This window comes from Oryzias latipes, chromosome 17 (assembly GCF_002234675.1).
Source record: "Oryzias latipes chromosome 17, ASM223467v1".
Lineage (NCBI taxonomy): Eukaryota > Metazoa > Chordata > Actinopteri > Beloniformes > Adrianichthyidae > Oryzias > Oryzias latipes.
The window spans coordinates 30,931,604-30,956,589 of NC_019875.2; positions in this window are offsets into that span (position 1 = coordinate 30,931,604).

Consider the following 24,986-nt stretch of genomic DNA (forward strand, 5'->3'; position numbering starts at 1 on the left):
ACAAAAAATGACTTTAACAGGCAGATCCTCTGATGTTGGGATTTACCTCTGAAACAAACTGACTCCAAGAAATTACCCATAATTCCCAGTGTCAGATCCAGAAAAAGGTGGCGCCTGGCTAAACCAGCAGCCAGTGTGGAACTGCAGGGAAAGAAGCTTATTGAAAACACAGATTCAGTTTGCCGCGGACAACATAAACCTTGAACTGAAATGGGGAATGAAATGAAAAACCAGAGAATAATGAATGAAAGACTACGAACGCAGGGAAGTGCTGGAACAGTCTCCAACCTGTCATCTCTGCACATTAGTTTGGATTCTGACTGATGGTGGCAGAAGTTTGTGCTAAACGTTGATGGAAAGAGAAAATGCAGCTGCATTGGAGTTCCCCTGCTCCTGCTGGAGGTTGATGGACTGCTGATGATGGGAGGATGAGAGCAGCACAGAGAGAGCCCGCCGAGAGGTCAATAGTTCTTCACTGACCTGTGAAAAAGTCCATTATTCCACCGTTGTGTCTCTGACTCTCCCTCCTTTTCCGCGCTGCAGTCAGCTGAACAATAACCATGTTGTTGCCAGCTGGACTGCAGTTGTGAGTCCGCCACAGCCTTGTAGAGCATCACACGGGGGGGAGGTTGCTCCTGACAGCTCGCTGCTCTCGGGTCCAGTTAGATTAGAGGACGACTGATTGAAGGACGCTGGAAAGAAGCTAAACCGACTGAGAAAGTGTTGCTTTTGTTTTGTGCTTTGACGACATGGAGCTGTCAGGGTCAATTTACTGAAAAGATTTTTTAAAGTTTCAATAACATGAAAACAAAACATCAAATCGTTCGTACGTTTATTGATTGACACTGAAATCAATTCATGAATAAATGAAAACATGAATGCATTCCGAGGACTGGGCTCGCCAAAGCGCCACGTGTGGATCAGGACCAGCGTCTGAGAGACCGAGAACAGAATCATTGAAAAAGGATTTCTGTCACGTCCGCAGAAAAAATCCTAAAGAAGACAGGAACCCTTCAACATAAAAGCAGATCTTTCAACTTAAAAGTGCATATGTGTGTGTCTATGTCCGTTGTGTAACTGCATGTGTGTGTGTGTGGGTGTGGGTGGGTGTGTGTGAGGCAGACAAATGCAGCTCCTTCCAGCCGTCGGTGTGAGTCAGGATTGTCAGCGCTGATGGACACAAGTGGAGGAAGCAGCTGAAGAGGAGAAAGAAGTGAAAAGGGAAAAGAAAACTTCAACCCAGAGTCGGTCCGAAACACAAACCCAGGCAGCAGAATCAGAGATGAGGATGTGAGCAAAGGATTCTGGGAGGTCATGAGATCAGCGAAGAAAACAGACGAGATATGAAACTAAAACAAAGCTGAAACTGGAATGTGAAAATAACAGATCTGAATCCTAAAAGATCAGATTCTGACACAGAGAAAGCTGCATGTGGAGAAACTCAGCTGCAGCCAAACAGATTCAGAAAGAGATGAAGGAGCAGATTTCTGTGGTAAAGTCCGGTCAGCCGTCGCGTTAAAACCAGTGTCCAGGTCTGCACCGCCTTCTCTTTGGGGGGATCTGTGTCAGAACAGTTTTAACAATATACTGAGGATTTTTGTATTTCATGCTTTACATGTAGAAAGAATTCAGAGTCACTTTGATGACGACAGTTTAGAACAGAAAAACAAAAGAATTCCCTCAGCAGGTCTGGATTTAGCCTGAAGTTCTGCTCAGTCAACATGTGTGGACCCAAAAGGTTCGCTCAAATGTTCATTCATTCATTCATTCATTCATTCATTCATTCATTCATTCATACATTCATCTTCTAACTGTTTGTTCCCTTTCAGGGTCTCGGGGCTGCTGGAGCCTATCCGGCCACTGGTGGGACATCCTGGACAGGTCTCCAGTCTGTCGCAGGGCTACAGTCACACACCCGTGCACGCTCACATTCACACCTAGGGACAATTTGGAGTAACCAGTGAACCAAGTTTTTAAACGGTGGGAAGAAGCCGGAGAAAACCCACGCATGCAGGGGAGAACATGCTAACTCCACACAGAAAGCCCCCCCCATTGGTTCAGGTCCCCCAGCCAGGACTTGAACCAGTGACCTTCTTGCTGTGAGGCAAGAGGCTAACCACTGCTCCGCCGTACAGCCCATCAGTCAAATGTTCTGGACCCAAATAGGAAACAGGAAGAGGCTCTTCTTCTGCTCTTCCTGCAGAGTAAAGGCATCTTTACTGGTATCATGAAGAACCACTAGAACCCACAGTGGACCAGAACACCAGGAGGTTTTATGGGGTGCAACTCCTGCCACAGGTTTCAGCAGGGAGGTGCCCCATCCTGCCGGGGGGTCGCTGAGCCACTCTTCATCGTCCTCAAAGAGAAAAGGGCGCGGCCTCCTCACCCTGTCTATCTGCTCTTTGGTCTTCCAGACAGCAAACCGATGCTGCGTCTCCGCTGTGACTCATGACCTGAGCTCTCTGGCGGGCGCCGCCCCCATCAGAAATCCTGCAAACACTGAACGATGCAAAGAAGACATCCATCGGGTTGTGCTTTGTAGAACTCTCCTAAGGGATTCCCAGAATGCTTTGAGGCAGTTTAGCCTGGAAGCGCCATTATGTGTCTATAGCAGTGAATAAAACCTCTGAATATGACAAGAGCACAGCAGACCTCTGCACACCTGGAAAGGTTCCGCTTCATCAAAAGAGGAAGGCGAGCCGGACCGGAGCCTCGGCGAGCTGCTGGAGACCGCCGCTGATGGTTTCTGACATCAACCGGCGAGCTGCTTCTGATAAAACTGCTCTGAAGGAAAGTTTGCGCTTTCCCTCCAAGTCTCCTCATGATGAGGAAACGCTGACAGAGCTTTGACATTTTTCTGAAGCTGTGAGACTCCAGAGTTTTTCACGTCGCTCACTTTCACAGAATAAAACTTTAAAAAACCTCCCAGGGGGTTTTGGAAAACGACGTCTCAGCCTTGAACGACTCGGAGGCATCCATCTTACACTGCTCAGCTTGCTGCTACAAAAGCTTTCATTTATTCAGCGGCGTTTTCTAAGACCAAATCCTGAGAAATGATGCCACCGCATTTTTGGATCAGAACCCAAATGTTCTGAGACGCTGCGATCAAAGGCTCACTAAAAATGTTCTTTTGTGCAGAAACAGGAACTTGTGTTAGCCGCAGTACAATGAAACCATGGACTGCAAATGGAAACTGGACTGAGTGACCCCGCCCAGGAAGTGGCTGGATATGGAGAGAAACAGATCTCTATATTAACTGATACCTTTTTTTAACTTCTTCTCGATAATCCTCTTTTTTCTGTAGTTCAACTTATAAACGGACCAATCAGAGGCCTCAGTGTGACGAAGAAGCGTCACAGGTTGCAGGACAGCGGCTGAACCAGCCTCAGTTGTTTGTTTGTCTCTTTCCTCTAAGCCCAGCAACAGTTTCTAGTTTCACCGACAGACACATTCAAACAAATGCTTCACATTTCATATCGTGTTTCATTCTAAAGGTGCACGCTTGGTTTTAGACAGAAACGTTCTCACCGTCTAAGTTTCCCTCCACAAACAGCCAAACCAGAGCATGTTCCACATCAGCATACACATCCACAGGAAACAGGAAGTGACATCACATGTCAGCCTTGTTTTATGCTTTTTTTCTGTATTTCATCTTTTTTTTTTGTTAAATATTTGTAATTTTGGAGTTATGTTTAAGAATCCTCCAGGATTCAGAGAGGTGTTTGGTTGATTGGCCTGTGGGAGGGGCTAAGCCTTTATAAGTTTTGGTTGCAGTGGAGGAAACAGGCTCTCCCAGAATCAGTGGAATTCTTTGGATATTTTTTGGGGGGAGGGGGGGGTCTCGGAGCTTGGTTCTCTGATTTTAGAGTGATTTATTTCTTCACTGCTACAAAGAACCCCGTCACACTCAATGAAAGTAGGAGGAGCCTGCTGGACCTCCCATCCAACGTTCAAAATGTATGATTGACAGCCTGCTTTCAAGTGGTGGGGGTGTGGCCCTCCAACAAGCTCACTCCTGACTGGTGAGAGTGGTTGCCATAGAGACGTTGGCTCAGAGCGACTCGGGCCCTTCACTGCTTATGGCGGTTTGGCCGTCACCCTCTCTCTCCTGGTCCCACAAACATGAGGACGGCCTCCTGCTGCCGCTTCATGGTTACAGCCACGGTTTTCATTGGCTCACAGAGCCGAGAGGACGAAAACGACGAAGGAAACTTTGAAAAAATCCTTCAGAAATGGATTTCTTGTGGTCGTTGAAAGGTGTTTTTTTGGGATGTGGACGAGGTCAAAGGTTATCTTCAGTAAAGTCTGGGCACAGAAGGTCCAAACTCTTCTGACCAACACTTGAAACGTCACAGACAGAAATGAAAACAGTAGAACGTAAATCAACAGGTGTGTGAAAACCAAACAGGTAAAGACGTGAACCTCGAGGCCCTGAACATCCAACCGACGCGTTGACCGTCGACTCCAACGAGGCGTCCTCAGCTCTGCAGAAAGTGTTGCTGCTGTTTCTGTCTCTGTTTTCACAAACATGTCAACGTTTTCTGAAGCGGTTCAGGTGTCGTCATTCTGCAGATCAGCAGAGGGTTTGGTTTCAGTGAAGATGTGAAGCACATTCTGTCACCAAAAAGGCGTAAATGACTGAACCACTGCTGTGGAGACGGCAGGACGTTTCTCTGTTCCGTGGTAAACGTTCACGCCGTGATCTGTTCCTGCAGCAGAGCGGTGAGGCGGATCCCCCACCCATCAGTCAGCTGGTGAACCTGAGCTGCTCCCTACGGTGGCCCTGAATGCCAACGACCAGACGGATGGAGTCAGTGTGGTGTGAGGAATGCTGGGAGGCAGGAATCAGCGGCACGGAGGGCGTTCGGTAACGTTCGTAATACCTCGCAGACACCAACCACACCAGCAACAATCAATCCCAGGATCATTTTTCTGTAATTACTGTTCCTCATCACCAGATAATTGCTGGTGTCAAAGGGATCCAGCCGGAGTGGCTCCAGTCCTGGGTTGGGGCCCTCCACGGCACGGCGGCACGGCACGGCACGGCGGCACGGCACGGCGGCGCGGCTGTCAGTGGCGGCGTTCCCTGCGGTCCCAAGACTGCACTCGTCTTTACGGAGGACGCCTCAGTGAAGTGTTGTCTGGGGATGAACCACTGCAATATTTGAGCATCTCACCTGTTTAATAAGCAGCTCAATCACTTCCTCAAAGGTTCATCACCTCAAAGAAGACACAGAGATTTTTATTAACATGCCGCTTCAATTCAAGGCCAATTAGCAGCCATGATTGAAGGGTGTGCTTGTGAGAAGAGGTACTCTGGTTCATTAGTGGTCAACAAATATGAGGAACCCTACAGAGGAACTCCCTAGAGCTCTGTGAGCCTTAGAGCTGTTGTTGTGTCCTTCTTTTCTTGGTATTTGTGTAGTTGTTCTGTCCCTCGTGTTCACCCTGAAGTGAGCACAGAGCTTTAACATTCACAGCAGGAAGGCCTCTTAAAAACAGCACCTCTCAAGGTCGATGGCCCTCTTACAACAAGCCTAATTGAGAATTTGATCTAGTTGCTCTGGGGAGAGGACAAAGTGCTGCTGTGAATGATAAAGACAAGCTATCCCATTTGATCAGAGGTAATCAAAATGCTGGCCTGCTTTTAGGTCACTTCCTTCTTTACCACCAAACTCTGTAAAGAAACAAGACATTTGTGGCGCCTTTGATTCACGGGTGACAACCTGAAAAACGCAGATTCTTTTCAGCTTGTTCCATTCTTCCAGTTAAATATCCTCTAAAGTTTGGAGAAACATGCAGGAAGTGGGCAGATCTGCAATAACTATGATGTTGTGGCAGAAATGATCCACATCAGAGACAGAATGAGGCTTTTGTCTGAGCAGACGCTTTATCTCCGGTTTCTCCTCCATCTTCTGCTGCTGTGGCTAACGGCGTTCTCCGGGCTCTGGTTTCGGTTTCCTGACACGTTCAGACGTGCTCCAGCAAAGGGCGACACACCTGAAAGAAGAGCGGCCATTGCTTTGGTCATGCCTTCAAAATGGTCTTACATCACGCTTTGAGAGCTTCAAAGGCCGCTCTCACAGAGGAACTTCAAAGACGGCCTCGGACTAGAAATTGGGCTGGAAACGCCGGCTGAAGATCCCGCCGTGTGACTCCAGCTGCAGACCGAGCGCCGTGGAGGCAGCGTGAAATGAGGCTGTGAGCGATGAGACTGCAGTACAGAAGGAACCAGAACCAGGCGGAACACATGAGAAGAAGACGTCTTCCCGTCAAAGAAAGGGAGTTATGACATGTCATCAGCAGCCATGATGCTTCACAATGGATCTGTGCTTTATTAGAGCGGGGGCAAACAAAGATTCTGCTGCCCCTCGCAGCTAAAGGGCATCAGGTAACCAAGCATCACGTTAAACACAAAGGATTGATGGGATCCAGGTTATTTCCATCAGCAGGACTTTGCTGGTTAGTCACCTGTGCATAAAGTGGAAAATCTGAATCAGAAGTGATTCTTACAATAGAAGGGAAATGAGATTTGTTCTGCCTTCTGAAGCCTGGAGGGCTGTTATATTTACCTCCATGCAGCAGGATGTGATGCAGAATGAACTTCAAAACCTTTCAGAAGTGGAAATCATTTGTAAAAACAACGATGACGTGTGTTTGTGGAAATCGTTCAACCAAATTTCCAGTAAATACTTCAGGTTCAAAAACAGCAAACACTCATCGTCGTCCATGTCTGTAACATTTGGCAGCATAAGTATGATGTATGGGAGGAGATCGGTCTCCATGGTAACCTGGATAAGACCCACACAACTGTTTATACCCCACATGGTTTCTTCCTGAGCCTGATTCTGCTATAAAGTCTGCAGAAAAGTGCAGAAAGTGGTTCATACAAAGACACTGTGAATGACATACTGGGTTACCCCCCCCCCCCCCCCCCAAAAAAAAGCAGATTTGCAGCTGTGGGGGTCGGTGAAGGGTGGTCGATGTCACCTTCATTCCTGTAAAGCTTTAAAAAAAAGAAGAAGAAAGGAAAGGAGTCGAAAGGCAGAATCGCAGTGACTCTCGTGACAGGAGAAGCTGAAGGTTAGGCAGGAGATGCTTCTCACACTGGGGGGGGCTTTCTGAGGAGTACCCATCATGCAATCCTCTGCAAACACGACTATCCTGGAGCCCAAACAAAGAGAACCTCCTAAATGTGGTCTAGATCACTTTCTGGCAGTTTGACCTCATACTGTGCAGACTTTGGGTTTGTAGGTAAAGTGGTTCCACTTCAGTCGGCCCGTCTTTCCTTACAGAGTTCCACCGCTGTTGTTTTCCTTTGGGGCTTAAATGTGCATCATTTTCTGCCTTTTGCTGTCCTTTGACTGTGCCGCGCTGCAGCAGCAAGCCTCCATGGAAGAAATCAGCTGAAATGGAGGAACACTTCAGCGCCGCCCTTTCCCCTTCTCCTCCAACACTGATTATACCATTGATTTTTTTCTTCAGCACTGGTTCCTGCTGCAAGAGCAGTAATAACAATTTATCTTGGCTCCTTTTCCATTATAGTGGAGCTGCAGAGAAACAGGAGGAGAAGTGCAGAGTTTTATGATTTATGGCGGTTATTTGACCTGTGGTGATCAGAGAGGATCTGCTAACATCATGCAGACTCAGGACAGACTCCAGGCTCTGGCAGTTCCAACTTTAGAAACACCACTGGGATCTAAAATCCTCCTCTGTCTTCAGGTGGCTGTTCATCCTCTGAACTCAGCAAAAATACAGACTATAAATGTTTGACTGTTGGTCTCATGTCCTCTTCCTCACACCTTCGTCTTTGCAGAAACAGTGAGCTGGCTCATGTACAAACTCGGTTCTGGGTGGAGGAAGGTGTTCCACCTCTTCAATGAGGATGGATTTGAGGTGTTCATCGGATCCTGGCGGTCACCTCCTGGACTTTTCTGCTCAGAGAAGTGGTTGATCAGTGAAAACAGATTCCATTTCAGGACCACAGAGCAGATATCCTCACACCGCCTCATGAAAGCTGTTTCAAAATGAAAACACAGAGAAGCTGTGCATGTTAGAGTCTTTCTCCTGGGCTGGAGGCAGATGCTGCTCATCAAACACCTGATTTCCACGTCAGCCCAGAGGAGGAAAGTCTTCATCAGCGTGGAGCAGCTGCTTATGATCTTAGATGAAGGAAAACTCCGTCATGAAACATTTAAAGCAGCAAACAGGAGCATGACATGAATCTTCCACAGCACAGGAAGCGTATAACGACTGAAGCCGTTCAGCCTGAGACCTGCAGGAGCCCCAGCACCATGACACAGAGGTGGAAGGTTCCACAGCCAGCGGGCCTCAGGAGCTTCTCCCTCATGGACTTGCTCCAAATGCTGAGAACTCAACAGAAGAGCCGCTGGTCCCAGTGGTCCTCAGACATCATGTCTGAAGGAGCGGCTGCAGCTCCACACACCGCCGTCACATCTTCAAACTCTTCTTTTTGTACATTTGGTCGGAAATAATTTCCTTCTGGAACTGATCCAACCGGGCGTCACTTACACCTTCAGTATGCCGGCCTCCTCAGGTTCAGACCCAAACTGAGTTCAGGTGAGCTTTCACACCTTCACACGAGGTGGACTTCCAGGAGAGAAACGCTGGTGTGGACCAAACAGGCTGGCGAGGAAGAGTCCGTTCACCAAACAGGCTGGCGAGGAGGAGTCCGGTCACCAAACAGGCGAGGAAGAGTCCGGTCACCAAACAGGCCGGCGAGGAAGAGTCCGTTCACCAAACAAGCGAGGAAGAGTCCGGTCACCAAACAGGCCGGCGAGGAAGAGTCCGGTCACCAAACAGGCGAGGAAGAGTCCGGTCACCAAACAGGCCGGCGATGAAGAGTCCGGTCACCAAACAGGCGAGGAAGAGTCCGGTCACCAAACAGGCCGGCGAGGAAGAGTCCGGTCACCAAACAGGCCGGCGAGGAAGAGTCCGGTCACCAAACAGGCCGGCGAGGAAGAGTCCGTTCACAAAACAGGCCGGCGAGGAAGAGTCCGTTCACCAAACAGGCGAGGAAGAGTCCGGTCACCAAACAGGCCGGCGGGGAAGAGTCCGTTCACCAAACAGGCCGGCGAGGAAGAGTCCGGTCTCCAAACAGGCCGGCGAGGAGGAGTCTGTTCACCAAACAGGCCGGCGAGGAAGAGTCTGTTCACCAAACAGGCGAGGAAGAGTCCGTCACCAAACAGGCCGACGAGGAAGAGTCTGTTCACCAAACAGACCGGGGAGGAAGAGTCCGGTCACCAAACAGGCGAGGAAGAGTCCGGTCACCAAACAGGCCGGCGAGGAAGAGTCCGTTCACCAAACAGGCGAGGAAGAGTCCGGTCACCAAACAGGCCGACGAGGAAGAGTCTGTTCACCAAACAGATCGGGGAGGAAGAGTCCGGTCACCAAACAGGCGAGGAAGAGTCCGGTCACCAAACAGGCCGGTGAGAAAGAGTCCGTTCACCAAACAGGCCGGCGAGGAAGAGTCCGTTCACCAAACAGGCGAGGAAGAGTTCGGTCACCAAACAGGCGAGGAAAAGTCCGTTCACCAAACAGGCCGGCGAGGAAGAGTCTGTTCACCAAACAGGCCGGCGAGGAAGAGTCCGGTCACCAAACAGGCCGGCGAGGAAGAGTCTGTTCACCAAACAGGCGAGGAAGAGTCCGGTCACCAAACAGGCCGGCAAGGAAGAGTCCGGTCACGAAACAGGCGAGGAAGAGTCCGGTCACCAAACAGGCCGGCGAGGAAGAGTCCGTTCACCAAACAGGCCGGCGAGGAAGAGTCCGTTCACCAAACAGGCCGGCGAGGAGGAGTCTGTTCACCAAACAGGCGAGGAAGAGTCTGTTCACCAAACAGGCGAGGAAGAGTCCGGTCACCAAACAGGCCGGCGAGGAAGAGTCCGGTCACCAAACAGGCGAGGAAGAGTCCGGTCACCAAACAGGCCGGCGAGGAAGAGTCCGTTCACCAAACAGGCGAGGAAGAGTCCGGTCACCAAACAGGCCGACGAGGAAGAGTCTGTTCACCAAACAGGCAGGGGAGGAAGAGTCTGTTCACCAAACAGGCCGGGGAGGAAGAGTCCGTTCACCAAACAGGCCGGCGAGGAAGAGTCCGTTCACCAAACAGGCGAGGAAGAGTCCGGTCTCCAAACAGGCCGGCGAGGAAGAGTCCGTTCACCAAACAGGCCGGCGAGGAAGAGTCCGTTCACCAAACAGGCGAGGAAGAGTCCGGTCTCCAAACAGGCCGGCGAGGAGAAGTCCGGTCACCAAACAGGCGAGGAAGAGTCCGGTCACCAAACAGGCCGGCGAGGAAGAGTCCGTTCACCAAACAAGCGAGGAAGAGTCCGGTCACCAAACAGGCCGGCGAGGAAGAGTCCGGTCACCAAACAGGCCGGTGAGAAAGAGTCCGTTCACCAAACAGGCCGGCGAGGAAGAGTCCGGTCACCAAACAGGCCGGCGAGGAAGAGTCCGTTCACCAAACAGGCCGGCGAGGAAGAGTCCGTTCACCAAACAGGCGAGGAAGAGTCCGGTCACCAAACAGGCGAGGAAGAGTCCGTTCACCAAACAGGCCGACGAGGAAGAGTCTGTTCACCAAACAGACCGGGGAGGAAGAGTCTGTTCACCAAACAGGCGAGGAAGAGTCCGGTCACCAAACAGGCGAGGAAGAGTCCGGTCACCAAACAGGCCGGTGAGAAAGAGTCCGTTCACCAAACAGGCCGGCGAGGAAGAGTCCGTTCACCAAACAGGCGAGGAAGAGTTCGGTCACCAAACAGGCGAGGAAAAGTCCGTTCACCAAACAGGCCGGCGAGGAAGAGTCTGTTCACCAAACAGGCCGGCGAGGAAGAGTCCGGTCACCAAACAGGCCGGCGAGGAAGAGTCTGTTCACCAAACAGGCGAGGAAGAGTCCGGTCACCAAACAGGCCGGCAAGGAAGAGTCCGGTCACCAAACAGGCGAGGAAGAGTCCGGTCACCAAACAGGCCGGCGAGGAAGAGTCCGTTCACCAAACAGGCCGGCGAGGAAGAGTCCGGTCACCAAACAGGCGAGGAAGAGTCCGGTCACCAAACAGGCCGGCGAGGAAGAGTCCGTTCACCAAACAGGCGAGGAAGAGTCCGGTCACCAAACAGGCCGACGAGGAAGAGTCTGTTCACCAAACAGGCAGGGGAGGAAGAGTCTGTTCACCAAACAGGCCGGGGAGGAAGAGTCCGTTCACCAAACAGGCCGGCGAGGAAGAGTCCATTCACCAAACAGGCGAGGAAGAGTCCGGTCTCCAAACAGGCCGGCGAGGAAGAGTCCGTTCACCAAACAGGCCGGCGAGGAAGAGTCCGTTCACCAAACAGGCGAGGAAGAGTCCGGTCTCCAAACAGGCCGGCGAGGAGGAGTCTGGTCACCAAACAGGCGAGGAAGAGTCCGGTCACCAAACAGGCCGGCGAGGAAGAGTCCGGTCACCAAACAGGCCGGCGAGGAAGAGTCCGGTCACCAAACAGGCGAGGAAGAGTCCGGTCACCAAACAGGCCGGCGAGGAAGAGTCCGGTCACCAAACAGGCCGGCGAGGAAGAGTCCGTTCACCAAACAGGCCGGAGAGGAAGAGTCCGTTCACCAAACAGGCGAGAAAGAGTCCGGTCACCAAACAGGCCGGCGAGGAAGAGTCCGTTCACCAAACAGGCCGGCGAGGAAGAGTCCGGTCTCCAAACAGGCCGGCGAGGAGGAGTCTGTTCACCAAACAGGCCGGCGAGGAAGAGTCTGTTCACCAAACAGGCGAGGAAGAGTCCGTCACCAAACAGGCCGACGAAGAAGAGTCTGTTCACAAAACAGGCAAGGAAGAGTCCGGTCACCAAACAGGCCGACGAGGAAGAGTCCGTTCACCAAACAGACCGGGGAGGAAGAGTCTGTTCACCAAACAGGCGAGGAAGAGTCCAGTCACCAAACAGGCGAGGAAGAGTCCGGTCACCAAACAGGCCGGTGAGAAAGAGTCCGTTCACCAAACAGGCCGGCGAGGAAGAGTCCGTTCACCAAACAGGCGAGGAAGAGTTCGGTCACCAAACAGGCCGGCGAGGAAGAGTCCGTTCACCAAACAGGCCGGCGAGGAAGAGTCCGGTCTCCAAACAGGCCGGCGAGGAGGAGTCTGTTCACCAAACAGGCCGGCGAGGAAGAGTCTGTTCACCAAACAGGCGAGGAAGAATCCGTCACCAAACAGGCCGACGAAGAAGAGTCTGTTCACAAAACAGGCAAGGAAGAGTCCGTTCACCAAACAGGCGAGGAAGAGTCCGGTCACCAAACAGGCCGACGAGGAAGAGTCCGTTCACCAAACAGACCGGGGAGGAAGAGTCTGTTCACCAAACAGGCGAGGAAGAGTCCAGTCACCAAACAGGCGAGGAAGAGTCCGGTCACCAAACAGGCCGGTGAGAAAGAGTCCGTTCACCAAACAGGCCGGCGAGGAAGAGTCCGTTCACCAAACAGGCGAGGAAGAGTTCGGTCACCAAACAGGCGAGGAAAAGTCCGTTCACCAAACAGGCCGGCGAGGAAGAGTCTGTTCACCAAACAGATCGGGGAGGAAGAGTCCGGTCACCAAACAGGCGAGGAAGAGTCCGGTCACCAAACAGGCCGGCGAGGAAGAGTCCGTTCACCAAACAGGCCGGCGAGGAAGAGTCCGTTCACCAAACAGGCCGGCGAGGAGGAGTCTGTTCACCAAACAGGCAAGGAAGAGTCTGTTCACCAAACAGGCGAGGAAGAGTCCGGTCACCAAACAGGCCGGCGAGGAAGAGTCCGGTCACCAAACAGGCGAGGAAGAGTCCGGTCACCAAACAGGCCGGCGAGGAAGAGTCCGTTCACCAAACAGGCGAGGAAGAGTCCGGTCACCAAACAGGCCGACGAGGAAGAGTCTGTTCACCAAACGGGCAGGGGAGGAAGAGTCTGTTCACCAAACAGGCCGGGGAGGAAGAGTCCAGTCACCAAACAGGCCGGCGAGGAAGAGTCCGGTATCCAAACAGGCGAGGAAGAGTCCGGTCAACAAACAGGCGAGGAAGAGTCCGGTCACCAAACAGGCCGGCGAGGAAGAGTCCGGGCACCAAACAGGCGAGGAAGAGTCCGTTCACCAAACAGGCGAGGAACAGTCCTGTCACCAAACAGGCGAGGAAGAGTCCGGTCACCAAAAAGGCGAAGAGGAGTCCGGTCACCAAACAGGCCGGCGAGGAAGAGTCTGTTCACCAAACAGGCCAGGGAGGAAGAGTCCGGTCACCAAACAGGCGAGGAAGAGTCCGTTCACCAAACAGGCGAGGAAGAGTCCGGTCACCAAACAGGCGAGGAAGAGTCGTTCACCAAACAGGCGAGGAAGAGTCCGGTCACCAAACAGGCCGGCGAGGAAGAGTCTGTTCACCAAACAGGCGAGGAAGAGTCCGGTCACCAAACAGGCCGGCGAGGAAGAGTCTGTTCACCAAACAAGCCGGCGAGGAAGAGTCCGGTATCCAAACAGGCGAGGAAGAGTCCGGTCAACAAACAGGCGAGGAAGAGTCCGGTCACCAAACAGGCCGGCGAGGAAGAGTCCGGGCACCAAACAGGCGAGGAAGAGTCCGTTCACCAAACAGGCGAGGAACAGTCCTGTCACCAAACAGGCGAGGAAGAGTCCGGTCACCAAACAGGCCGGAGAGAAAGAGTCCGTTCACCAAACAGGTCGGCGAGGAAGAGTCTGTTCACCAAACAGGCCGGGGAGGAAGAGTCTGTTCACCAAACAGGCCGGCGAGGAAGAGTCCGGTCACCAAACAGGCGAGGAAGAGTCCGGTCACCAAACAGGCCGGCGAGGAAGAGTCCGTTCACCAAACAGGCGAGGAAGAGTCCGGTCACCAAACAGGCCGGCGAGGAAGAGTCCGGGCACCAAACAGGCTAGGAAGAGTCCGTTCACCAAACAGGCGAGGAACAGTCCTGTCACCAAACAGGCGAGGAAGAGTCCGGTCACCAAACAGGCCGGAGAGAAAGAGTCCGTTCACCAAACAGGCCGGCGAAGAAGAGTCTGTTCACCAAACAGGCCGGGGAGGAAGAGTCCGGTCACCAAACAAGCCGGCGAGGAAGAGTCCGGTCACCAAACAGGCCGGCGAGGAAGAGTCTGTTCACCAAACAAGCCGGCGAGGAAGAGTCCGGTCACCAAACAGGCGAGGAAGTGTCCGGTATCCAAACAGGCGAGGAAGAGTCCGGTCACCAAACAGGCCGGCGAGGAAGAGTCCGTTCACCAAACAGGCGAGGAAGAGTCCGGTCACCAAACAGGCCGGAGAGAAAGAGTCCGTTCACCAAACAGGCCGGCGAAGAAGAGTCTGTTCACCAAACAGGCCGGGGAGGAAGAGTCCGGTCACCAAACAAGCCGGCAAGGAAGAGTCCGGTCACCAAACAGGCCGGCGAGGAAGAGTCTGTTCACCAAACAAGCCGGCGAGGAAGAGTCCGGTCACCAAACAGGCGAGGAAGTGTCCGGTATCCAAACAGGCAAGGAAGAGTCCGGTCACCAAACAGGCCGGAGAGAAAGAGTCCGTTCACCAAACAGGTCGGCGAGGAAGAGTCTGTTCACCAAACAGGCCGGGGAGGAAGAGTCTGTTCACCAAACAGGCCGGCGAGGAAGAGTCCGGTCACCAAACAGGCGAGGAAGAGTCCGGTCACCAAACAGGCCGGCGAGGAAGAGTCCATTCACCAAACAGGCGAGGAAGAGTCCGGTCACCAAACAGGCCGACGAGAAAGAGTCTGTTCACCAAACAGGCCGGGGAGGAAGAGTCTGTTCACCAAACAGGCCGGGGAGGAAGAGTCTGTTCACCAAACAGGCCGGCGAGGAAGAGTCTGTTCATCAAACAGGCGAGGAATAGTCCGGTCACCAAACAGGCCGGCGAGGAAGAGTCCGGTCACCAAACAGGCCGGCGAGGAAGAGTCCGGTATCCAAACAGGCGAGGAAGAGTCCGGTCAACAAACAGGCGAGGAAGAGTCCGGTCACCAAACAGGCGAGGAAGAGTCCGCTCACCAAACAGGCGAGGAAGAGTCCGGTCACCAAACAGGCGAGGAAGAGTCGTTCACCAAACAGGCGAGGAAGAGTCCGGTCACCAAACAGGCGAGGAAAAGTCTGTTCACCAAACAGGTCGGCGTGGAAGAGTCTGTTCACCAAACAGGCCGGCGAGGAAGAGTCCGGTCACCAAACAGGCCGGCGAGGAAGAGTCCGGTATCCAAACAGGCGAGGAAGAGTCCGGTCAACAAACAGGCGAGGAAGAGTCCGGTCACCAAACAGGCCGGCGAGGAAGAGTCCGGGCACCAAACAGGCTAGGAAGAGTCCGTTCACCAAACAGGCGAGGAACAGTCCTGTCACCAAACAGGCGAGGAAGAGTCCGGTCACCAAACAGGCCGGAGAGAAAGAGTCCGTTCACCAAACAGGCCGGCGAAGAAGAGTCTGTTCACCAAACAGGCCGGGGAGGAAGAGTCCGGTCACCAAACAAGCCGGCGAGGAAGAGTCCGGTCACCAAACAGGCCGGCGAGGAAGAGTCTGTTCACCAAACAAGCCGGCGAGGAAGAGTCCGGTCACCAAACAGGCGAGGAAGTGTCCGGTATCCAAACAGGCGAGGAAGAGTCCGGTCACCAAACAGGCCGGCGAGGAAGAGTCCGTTCACCAAACAGGCGAGGAAGAGTCTGGTCACCAAACAGGCGAGGAAGAGTCCGGTATCCAAACAGGCGAGGAAGAGTCCGTTCACCAAACAGGCCGGCGAGGAAGAGTCCGGTCACCAAACAGGCCGGCGAGGAAGGGTCTGTTCACCAAACAAGCCGGCGAGGAAGAGTCCGGTCACCAAACAGGCGAGGAAGTGTCCGGTATCCAAACAGGCGAGGAAGAGTCCGGTCAACAAACAGGCGAGGAAGAGTCCGGTCACCAAACAGGCCGGCGAGGAAGAGTCCGGGCACCAAACAGGCGAGGAAGAGTCCGTTCACCAAACAGGCGAGGAACAGTCCTGTCACCAAACAGGCGAGGAAGAGTCCGGTCACCAAACAGGCCGGAGAGAAAGAGTCCGTTCACCAAACAGGTCGGCGAAGAAGAGTCTGTTCACCAAACAGGCCGGCGAGGAAGAGTCCGGTATCCAAACAGGCGAGGAAGAGTCCGGTCAACAAACAGGCGAGGAAGAGTCCGGTCACCAAACAGGCGAGGAAGAGTCCGCTCACCAAACAGGCGAGGAAGAGTCCGGTCACCAAACAGGCGAGGAAGAGTCGTTCACCAAACAGGCGAGGAAGAGTCCGTTCACCAAACAGGCCGGCGAGGAAAAGTCCGTTCACCAAACAGGCCGGCGAGGAAGTGTCTGTTCACCAAACAGGCCGGGGAGGAAGAGTCCGGTCACCAAACAGGCGAGGAAGAGTCCGCTCACCAAACAGGCGAGGAAGAGTCAGGTCACCAAACAGGCGAGGAAGAGTCGTTCACCAAACAGGCGAGGAAGAGTCCGGTCACCAAACAGGCGAGGAAAAGTCCGTTCACCAAACAGGTCGGCGAGGAAGAGTCTGTTCACCAAACAGGTCGGCGAGGAAGAGTCTGTTCACCAAACAGGCGAAGAAGAGTCCGGTCACCAAACAGGCCGGCAAGGAAGAGTCCGGTCACCAAACAGGCGAGGAAGAGTCCGGTCACCAAACAGGCCGGCGAGGAAGAGTCCGTTCACCAAACAGGCGAGGATGAGTCCGGTCACCAAACAGGCCGGGGAGGAAGAGTCTGTTCACCAAACAGGCCGGGGAGGAAGAGTCTGTTCACCAAACAGGCCGGGGAGGAAGAGTCCGGTCACCAAACAGGCAAGGAAGAGTCCGTTCACCAAACAGGCGAGGAAGAGGCCGGTCACCAAACAGGCGAGGAAGAGTCGTTCACCAAACAGGCGAGGAAGAGTCCGGTCACCAAACAGGCCGGCGAGGAAGAGTCTTTTCACCGAACAGGCGAGGAAGAGTCCGGTCACCAAACAGACCGGCGAGGAAGAGTCTGTTCACCAAACAAGCCGGCGAGCAAGAGTCCGGTCACCAAACAGGCTAGGAAGAGTCCGTTCACCAAACAGGCGAGGAAGAGTCCGTTCACCAAACAGGCGAGGAAGAGTCTGTTCACCAAACAGGCCGTGGACGAAGAGTCCGGTCACCAAACAGGCCGGCGAGGAAGAGTCCGGTCTCCAAACAGGCCGGCGAGGAGGAGTCCAGTCACCAAACAGGCGAGAAAGAGTCCGGTCTCCAAACAGGCCGGCGAGGAAGAGTCCGTTCACCAAACAGGCGAGGAAGAGTCCGGTCACCAAACAGGCGAGGAAGAGTCGTTCACCAAACAGGCGAGGAAGAGTCCGGTCAACAAACAGGCCGGGGAGGAAGAGTCCGGTCACCAAACAGGCCGGCGAGGAAGAGTCCGGTCTCCAAACAGGCCGACGAGGAGGAGTCCGGTCACCAAACAGGCGAGGAAGAGTCCGGTCAACAAACAGGCCGGCGAGAAAGAGTCCGGTCTCCAAAAAGGCCGGCGAGAAAGAGTCCGTTCACCAAACAGGCCGGGGAGGAAGAGTCCGGTCACCAAACAGGCCGGCGAGGAAGAGTCCGTTCACCAAACAGGCGAGGAAGAGTCTGGTCACCAAACAGGCGAGGAAGAGTCCGGTATCCAAACAGGCGAGGAAGAGTCCGTTCACCAAACAGGCCGGGGAGGAAGAGTCCGGTCACCAAACAGGCCGGCGAGGAAGAGTCCGTTCACCAAACAGGCGAGGAAGAGTCCGGTCACCAAACAGGCGAGGAAGTGTCCGGTATCCAAACAGGCGAGGAAGAGTCCGGTCAACAAACAGGCGAGGAAGAGTCCGGTCACCAAACAGGCCGGCGAGGAAGAGTCCGGGCACCAAACAGGCGAGGAAGAGTCCGTTCACCAAACAGGCGAGGAACAGTCCTGTCACCAAACAGGCGAGGAAGAGTCCGGTCACCAAACAGGCCGGAGAGAAAGAGTCCGTTCACCAAACAGGTTGGCGAGGAAGAGTCTGTTCACCAAACAGGCCGGCGAGGAAGAGTCCGGTCACCAAACAGGCGAGGAAGAGTCCGGTCACCAAACAGGCCGGCGAGGAAGAGTCCGTTCAGCAAACAGGCGAGGAAGAGTCCGGTCACCAAACAGGCCGACGAGAAAGAGTCTGTTCACCAAACAGGCCGGGGAGGAAGAGTCTGTTCACCAAACAGGCCGGCGAGGAAGAGTCTGTTCACCAAACAGGCGAGGAAGAGTCCGGTCACCAAACAGGCCGGCGAGGAAGAGTCTGTTCACCAAACAGGCCGGGGAGGAAGAGTCCGGTCACCAAACAGGCGAGGAAGAGTCCGCTCACCAAACAGGCGAGGAAGAGTCCGGTCACCAAACAGGCGAGGAAGAGTCGTTCACCAAACAGGCGAGGAAGAGTCCGGTCACCAAACAGGCAAGGAAAAGTCCGTTCACCAAACAGGTCGGCGAGGAAGAGTCTGTTCACCAAACAGGCCGGCGAGGAAGAGTCTGTTCACCAAACAGGCCGGCGAGGAAGAGTCTGTTCACCAAACAGGCGAAGAAGAGTCCGGTCACCAAACAGGCCGGCAAGGAAGAGTCCGGTCACCAAACAGGCGAGGAAGAGTCCGGTCACCAAACAGGCCGGCGAGGAAGAGTCCGTTCACCAAACAGGCGAGGATGAGTCCGGTCACCAAACAGGCCGACGAGAAAGAGTCTGTTCACCAAACAGGCCGGGGAGGAAGAGTCTGTTCACCAAACAGGCCGACGAGGAAGAGTCTGTTCACCAAACAGGCAGGGGAGGAAGAGTCCGGTCACCAAACAGGCGAGGAAGAGTCCGTTCACCAAACAGGCGAGGAAGAGGCCGGTCACCAAACAGGCGAGGAAGAGTCGTTCACCAAACAGGCGAGGAAGAGTCCGGTCACCAAACAGGCAGGCGAGGAAGAGTCTGTTCACCAAACAGGCGAGGAAGAGTCCGGTCACCAAACAGGCCGGCGAGGAAGAGTCTGTTCACCAAACAAGCCGGCGAGGAAGAGTCCGGTCACCAAACAGGCTAGGAAGAGTCCGTTCACCAAACAGGCGAGGAAGAGTCCGGTCACCAAACAGGCGAGGAAGAGTCCGGTCAACAAACAGGCCGGCGAGAAAGAGTCCGGTCTCCAAAAAGGCCGGCGAGGAAGAGTCCGTTCACCAAACAGGCCGGGGAGGAAGAGTCCGGTCACCAAACAGGCCGGCGAGGAAGAGTCCGTTCACCAAACAGGCGAGGAAGAGTCTGGTCACCAAACAGGCGAGGAAGAGTCTGGTCACCAAACAGGCGAGGAAGAGTCTGGTCACCAAACAGGCGAGGAAGAGTCCGGTCACCAAACAGGCGAGGAAGAGTCTGGTCACCAAACAGGCGAGGAAGAGTCTGGTCACCAAACAGGCGAGGAAGAGTCCGTTCACCAAACAGGCGAGGAAGAGTCTGTTCACCAAACAGGCCGGCGAGGAAGAGTCTGACTTTGAACTCAGATGAGTTTCAGGCAGAATTTCTGCAGTTTCTATGCTCCTGAAATCTCCCTCTGGTTAGGATGAACAGTATTCATATTTTCTTTAAAGTTTGCAATGACTGAGCATCCAAACACCTGGTCTTCCCAACACATCCACAAATCTGTGTTTGAGCTGACTGAGGTTTTTCTGATCATCAGAAGAACTTCTGGGAGTTCCGGCCTTTTCTCTGCAGACACAGATTCTATCGTTAGCTTGACAAGAAGAGCAGCTAAAAAAGTGCCAAAACAACCGTATACGGGCAAAAGAGAAGCACTCAGAAAATGGAAAAACACAACAAAGTTCTGGTGAAATTGAGGGTTTTTATTCCAGTATAAATTGTTTTAGAAACAATGATTGTCCTGGTAACGGCAGCAGAGAGAACACAGCCGGCGCTCGGAATGATTTCTTCTCTTCTCAGACAAGCTACAAGCAGGCGAGACAGGAAGCCACAGTCTGACTCTGGCAGACTGCTAATGAGCCTGCAGAGGTTTGTGCCTCACCCCAAAGGCTCGTTCCTGTTTGCTCCATCCTCCTCCAGAACGGAGAAGAACGCTGGAGAAATGAGACATCTCACTGGCAATTTTCACCGTTAAAGGCAAAACTACAGCTGATGGCTAATAACTGTTGGACTATTCCAATGAACAAAACAAGAATTTGGAAAAGTAACCTTAGGAAATCTTAGATTTCATGAGCAAACCTGGCAAAACAAACAAAGAGCAAATCTCCACATCATCTGATTAATCACCACGATGATGAACACGCCTCTCCGTTACAGAACAACCAACAACTGTCACTCTAGTCACGTGAATCTGACAAAAGTAAAAATCCAAATCTATTTTAAAATTGATATCAGCAGAGATGTTTAAAAAAATGAAACCCTAACCCAGAGGTTCACAAACCTTTCTGCTGGGTCTCCATTTTATAAGGACAAATGTGCTGTGGCACTCCAGAATGGTGGCAAAACATCATGATCTGCACACCTTTTGTGTCTGTCCAGTTTACGGTATTGACCATTTCAGACTCTTTGTTTTTTATTCTCAAATTATTCACATGTTAGGTTAAAACCTTTATTCTGTGTCTGTACAGAGGTTATTTGCAGCTCATACACTCATGTTTTTGTACAGTTAACTCATTTGTGTTTTTTGTTTGTTTACTCTCAGCTGTTGTTCAGTTGCCAGAGCTTGAGGGGGAGGATCCTGGTGTCTGTGGTTGTGGCTGTAGGTGTGTCTGTGGGTGTGTCTGTGGGTGTGGCTGTGGATGTGGCTGTAGGGGTGTCTGTGGGTGTGTCTGTGGGTGTGGCTGTGGATGTGGCTGTAGGGGTGTCTGTGGGTGTGTCCGTGGGTGTGTCTGTGGGTGTGTCTGTGGGTGTGGCTGTAGGTGTGACTGTGGGTGTGGCTGTGGATGTGGGTGTAGGTGTGTCTGTGGATGTGGCTGTAGGTGTGTCTGTGGGTGTGTCTGTGGGGGTGTTTGTGGGTGTGTCTGTGGATGTGGCTGTAGGTGTGTCTGTGGGTGTGTCTGTGGGGGTGTTTGTTGGTGTGTCTGTGGGTGTGGCTGTGGGTGTGGCTGTGACTGTGAGTGTGTCTGTGGGTGTGGCTGTGGGTGTTGCTGTGGGTGTGGCTGTGGATGTGGGTGTTTCTGTTGGTGTGGCTGTGGGTGTGTCTGTGGGTGTGGCTGTGGATGTGGCTGTGAGTGTGTCTGTGGGTGTGGCTGTTGGTGTGGCTGTGGGTGTGGCTGTGGATGTGGCTGTGAGTGTGTCTGTGGGTGTGGCTGTGGGTGTGGCTGTGGGTGTTGCTGTGGGTGTGGCTTTGGATGTGGGTGTGTCTGTTGGTGTGGCTGTGGGTGTGTCTGTGGGTGTGGCTGTGAGTGTGTCTGTGGGTGTGGCTGTTGGTGTGGCTGTGGGTGTGTCTGTGGATGTGGCTGTGAGTGTGTCTGTGGGTGTGGCTGTGGGTGTGTCTGTGGGTGTTGCTGTGGGTGTGGCTTTGGATGTGGGTGTGTCTGTTGGTGTGGCTGTGGGTGTGTCTGTGGGTGTGGCTGTGGATGTGGCTGTGAGTGTGTCTGTGGGTGTGGCTGTTGGTGTGGCTGTGGGTGTGGCTGTGGATGTGGCTGTGAGTGTAGGTGTGGCAGTGGGTGTGTCTGTGGGTGTGGATGTGTCTGTGGGTGTGGATGTGGCTGTGGGTGTGTCTGTGGGGGTGTTTGTGGGTGTGGCTGTGGGTGTGGCTGTGGGTGTGGCTGTGACTGTGCGTGTGTCTGTGGGTGTGGCTGTGACTGTGAGTGTGTCTGTGGGTGTGGCTGTGGGTGTGGCTGTGACTGTGAGTGTGTCTGTGGGTGTGTCTGTTGGTGTGGCTGTGGATGTGGCTGTGGGTGTGGCTGTGGGTGTTGCTGTGGGTGTGGCTTTGGATGTGGGTGTGTCTGTTGGTGTGGCTGTGGGTGTGTCTGTGGGTGTGGCTGTGGATGTGGCTGTGAGTGTGTCTGTGGGTGTGGCTGTTGGTGTGGCTGTGGGTGTGGCTGTGGCTGTGAGTGTGTCTGTGGGTGTGGCTGTGACTGTGAGTGTGTCTGTGGGTGTGTCTGTGGGTGTGGCTGTGGGTGTGGCTGTGACTGTGAGTGTGTCTGTGGGTGTGTCTGTGGGTGTGGATGTGTCTGTGGGTGTGGATGTGACTGTGAGTGTGTCTGTGGGTGTGTCTGTGGGTGTGGCTGTGGGTGTGGCTGTGACTGTGAGTGTGTCTGTGGGTGTGGCTGTGGGTGTGGCTGTGACTGTGAGTGTGTCTGTGGGTGTGGCTCTGGGTGTGGCTGTGACTGTGAGTGTGTCTGTAGGTGTGTCTGTGGGTGTGGCTGTGGGTGTGTCTTAGGGTGTGTCTGTGGGTGTGGCTGTGGGTGTGTCTGTGGGTGTGGCTGTGGATGTGCCTGTGGGTGTATCTGTGGGTGTGTCTTAGGGTGTGTCTGTGGGTGTGTCTGTGGGTGTGGATGTGTATGTGGGTGTGGCTGTGGGTGTGGATGTGGGTGTGGCTGTGGGTGTGGATGTGTCTGTGGGTGTGGATGTGTCTGTGGGTGTGGATGTGTCTGTGGGTGTGGCTGTGGCTGTGGGTGTGGATGTGTCTGTGGGTGTGGCTGTGGGTGTGGATGTGTCTGTGGGTGTGGGTATATCTGTGGGTGTGTCTGTGGGTGTGTCTGTGTCTGTGGGTGTGGGTGTGGCTGTGGCTGCAGGTGTAGGTGTGGGTGTGGATGTGGCTGTGGGTGTGAAAGCGACATGTAACACAAAAAGCAGGAAGAGTTCGACAGTTAAACAGTCGCTAAACTGTTGATCAAAACCTTGGATGTAAATCAACAGACTTTCTACTGTAACGAAACGTAAAGAGATAAAATTAGCATCCAACATTCACATTCACAGGAAAACCACATGGCCTCTTCAGAGTGTGCAGTGCATTAAAAGCACAGGTCATTCTTTGTCATGCATTTATGTCCATCTGTCTTTGTGGACGTTTTTTCTTTGTTTTGAGTTGTTCTTGTTAAAGTCGTACGATTCCTCCATGTTTGTCGGCTGCTGTGATCAGACACAGTTTCTGCTCTCTGATGGGTTTTACATTTTTACATCCATTTATTTCTGAGACTCCATCTGTTCAGTTTGTGACGTTCAACTTTAGTTAATTGCCTGACTTGGTTCTGGTTCTGTTCCTCTTTTGAGGACCCGGTTTGTACATTTTCTCCTTCATTTGTGATAAGTTTCTCTTGTCCTCCTTTGGCCGCTCAGTCCCTCACAAACAGGAAACGCGTTTCACCAGAACAGGTGAACAGGACAGTCAAGGACACAGCCTTACAACCATCACAGATGCTCCGGTTTGGGAACTCGTCCAGCTGAACGTGTAAAGTGACTCTCCGTCAGGAATTAGCGTTGCTGATTTGAGAAAGCAGACTGTAAAAAGCAGAACTACTCTAGGAAGGAGAAGTCCTCCTTCGTCCCAGAGGGTTTGTTTCTTTTCTAATTGAACTGGAAAACATTTAGCAGAGGTCAAAGTCTTCACTTTTGTGCTGCAGCTGCCAAATCCTGACTGACTTGGAACATGTTTCCTGCTGTTTTCTGCTTTTTTATGACCCTAAGCCTAATCCTAACCTGAGATTATTCCAGAAGAGCCCAATGAACCCAAAGACGGCTCAACAACCATCAACCACAAAGACGTCAGCCATCCTCTCAGTCATCAGGCTTCAAAGCTCCTGACATTTTGTAATTTTTCACACCAATGGGCTTTGAGGGAATTTCATTTACGCGTCACAGATGCTGCACATTAATCAACAAAAGGATGTAAAAGTGTCAGAATTGAACTAACCTGCTTCCATCCAGCTCCATGAAGGAAAGTTCAGCCATGTTCAGGTGTGAACAGAAACTCAAAAGCTTCTTGGTACAAACTTTTTCTCCACTTCATATCTTTTAGGGCATTACTTGAAAAGAAAAGAGGGTTGCACTGTGGTGTAGTGGTTAGCACTCTTATCAAGAAGGTCCTGGCTCAAATCCCAGCTGGGACCTTTCTGTGTGGAGTTTGTGGGTTTTCTCCAGTTCTCTCCCCCAGATCAGAAACACGCTGCAGAGACTCCCTGGAGACTCGAAGCCTCAGCACAACACGTTCTTGAAGACTGGCTCCACATCAGTCCATCAATGATCCGGTCCTTTTCTCTGAGGGCTGCTGAAAAGTACAGGGGCTGAATGAAGGAAGTGGTGGTGACGCTCCCACACCAAAGGAGAAACCAGCAGCTTCTCTGCTGTGGAGAAACTGAAATTCTTCATCAGAGTCGGGGGTTCGGAGGTTGTCGTTCATTCCAGTGAAGTTTGGTTTCCTCCACATTTCTGTTGTCCCTTTGATTAAATAAAGGATCAAATGCTTTGGAATATCAGAGAGACAATCTGAAAAATAAATGAGAACAAAGTCGATTATCTGTGACTTTTCTACATTTTAGAATTGGTTTATCTTTGAAGTGGCAGCCATGCATAATAATCCCAGTTTATGCTAATTTACAGCCTCCTCCTCTTCCTCAGATTGTGGAAAACCTTGGGTGTGTTTGTGTTTATTTGGAGGGTGAGAGTGGAGATGGAGAACATTCTGAACTGTGCCTCTCAGAGGACGGGGTGAGGAGGCTGAGCGGTCCAGCAGCAGAGAAGCCAATTACTGGGAAAAACCTGCCTGATGGTTTCCTGACGTCTGCAGGCGGCGGCGTCCAGATGGACGGACGCCGCTGCATGGATGCAGCTGAGATGGGGAGGGGGTCGTAACGTACGGTTTAACAGTTTAAAAACATCAGACACACACATGCATGCAAATGCACACAAACACACAGGCATGTGCATGTACTTGAGCACACATACATGCACACACACTCACATAAAAAACACACATACATGCACACACTCTCACATAAAAACACACATACATGCACACACACTCACATAAAAAACACACTTACATGCACACACACTCACATAAAAAACACACATACATGCACACACTCTCACATAAAAACACA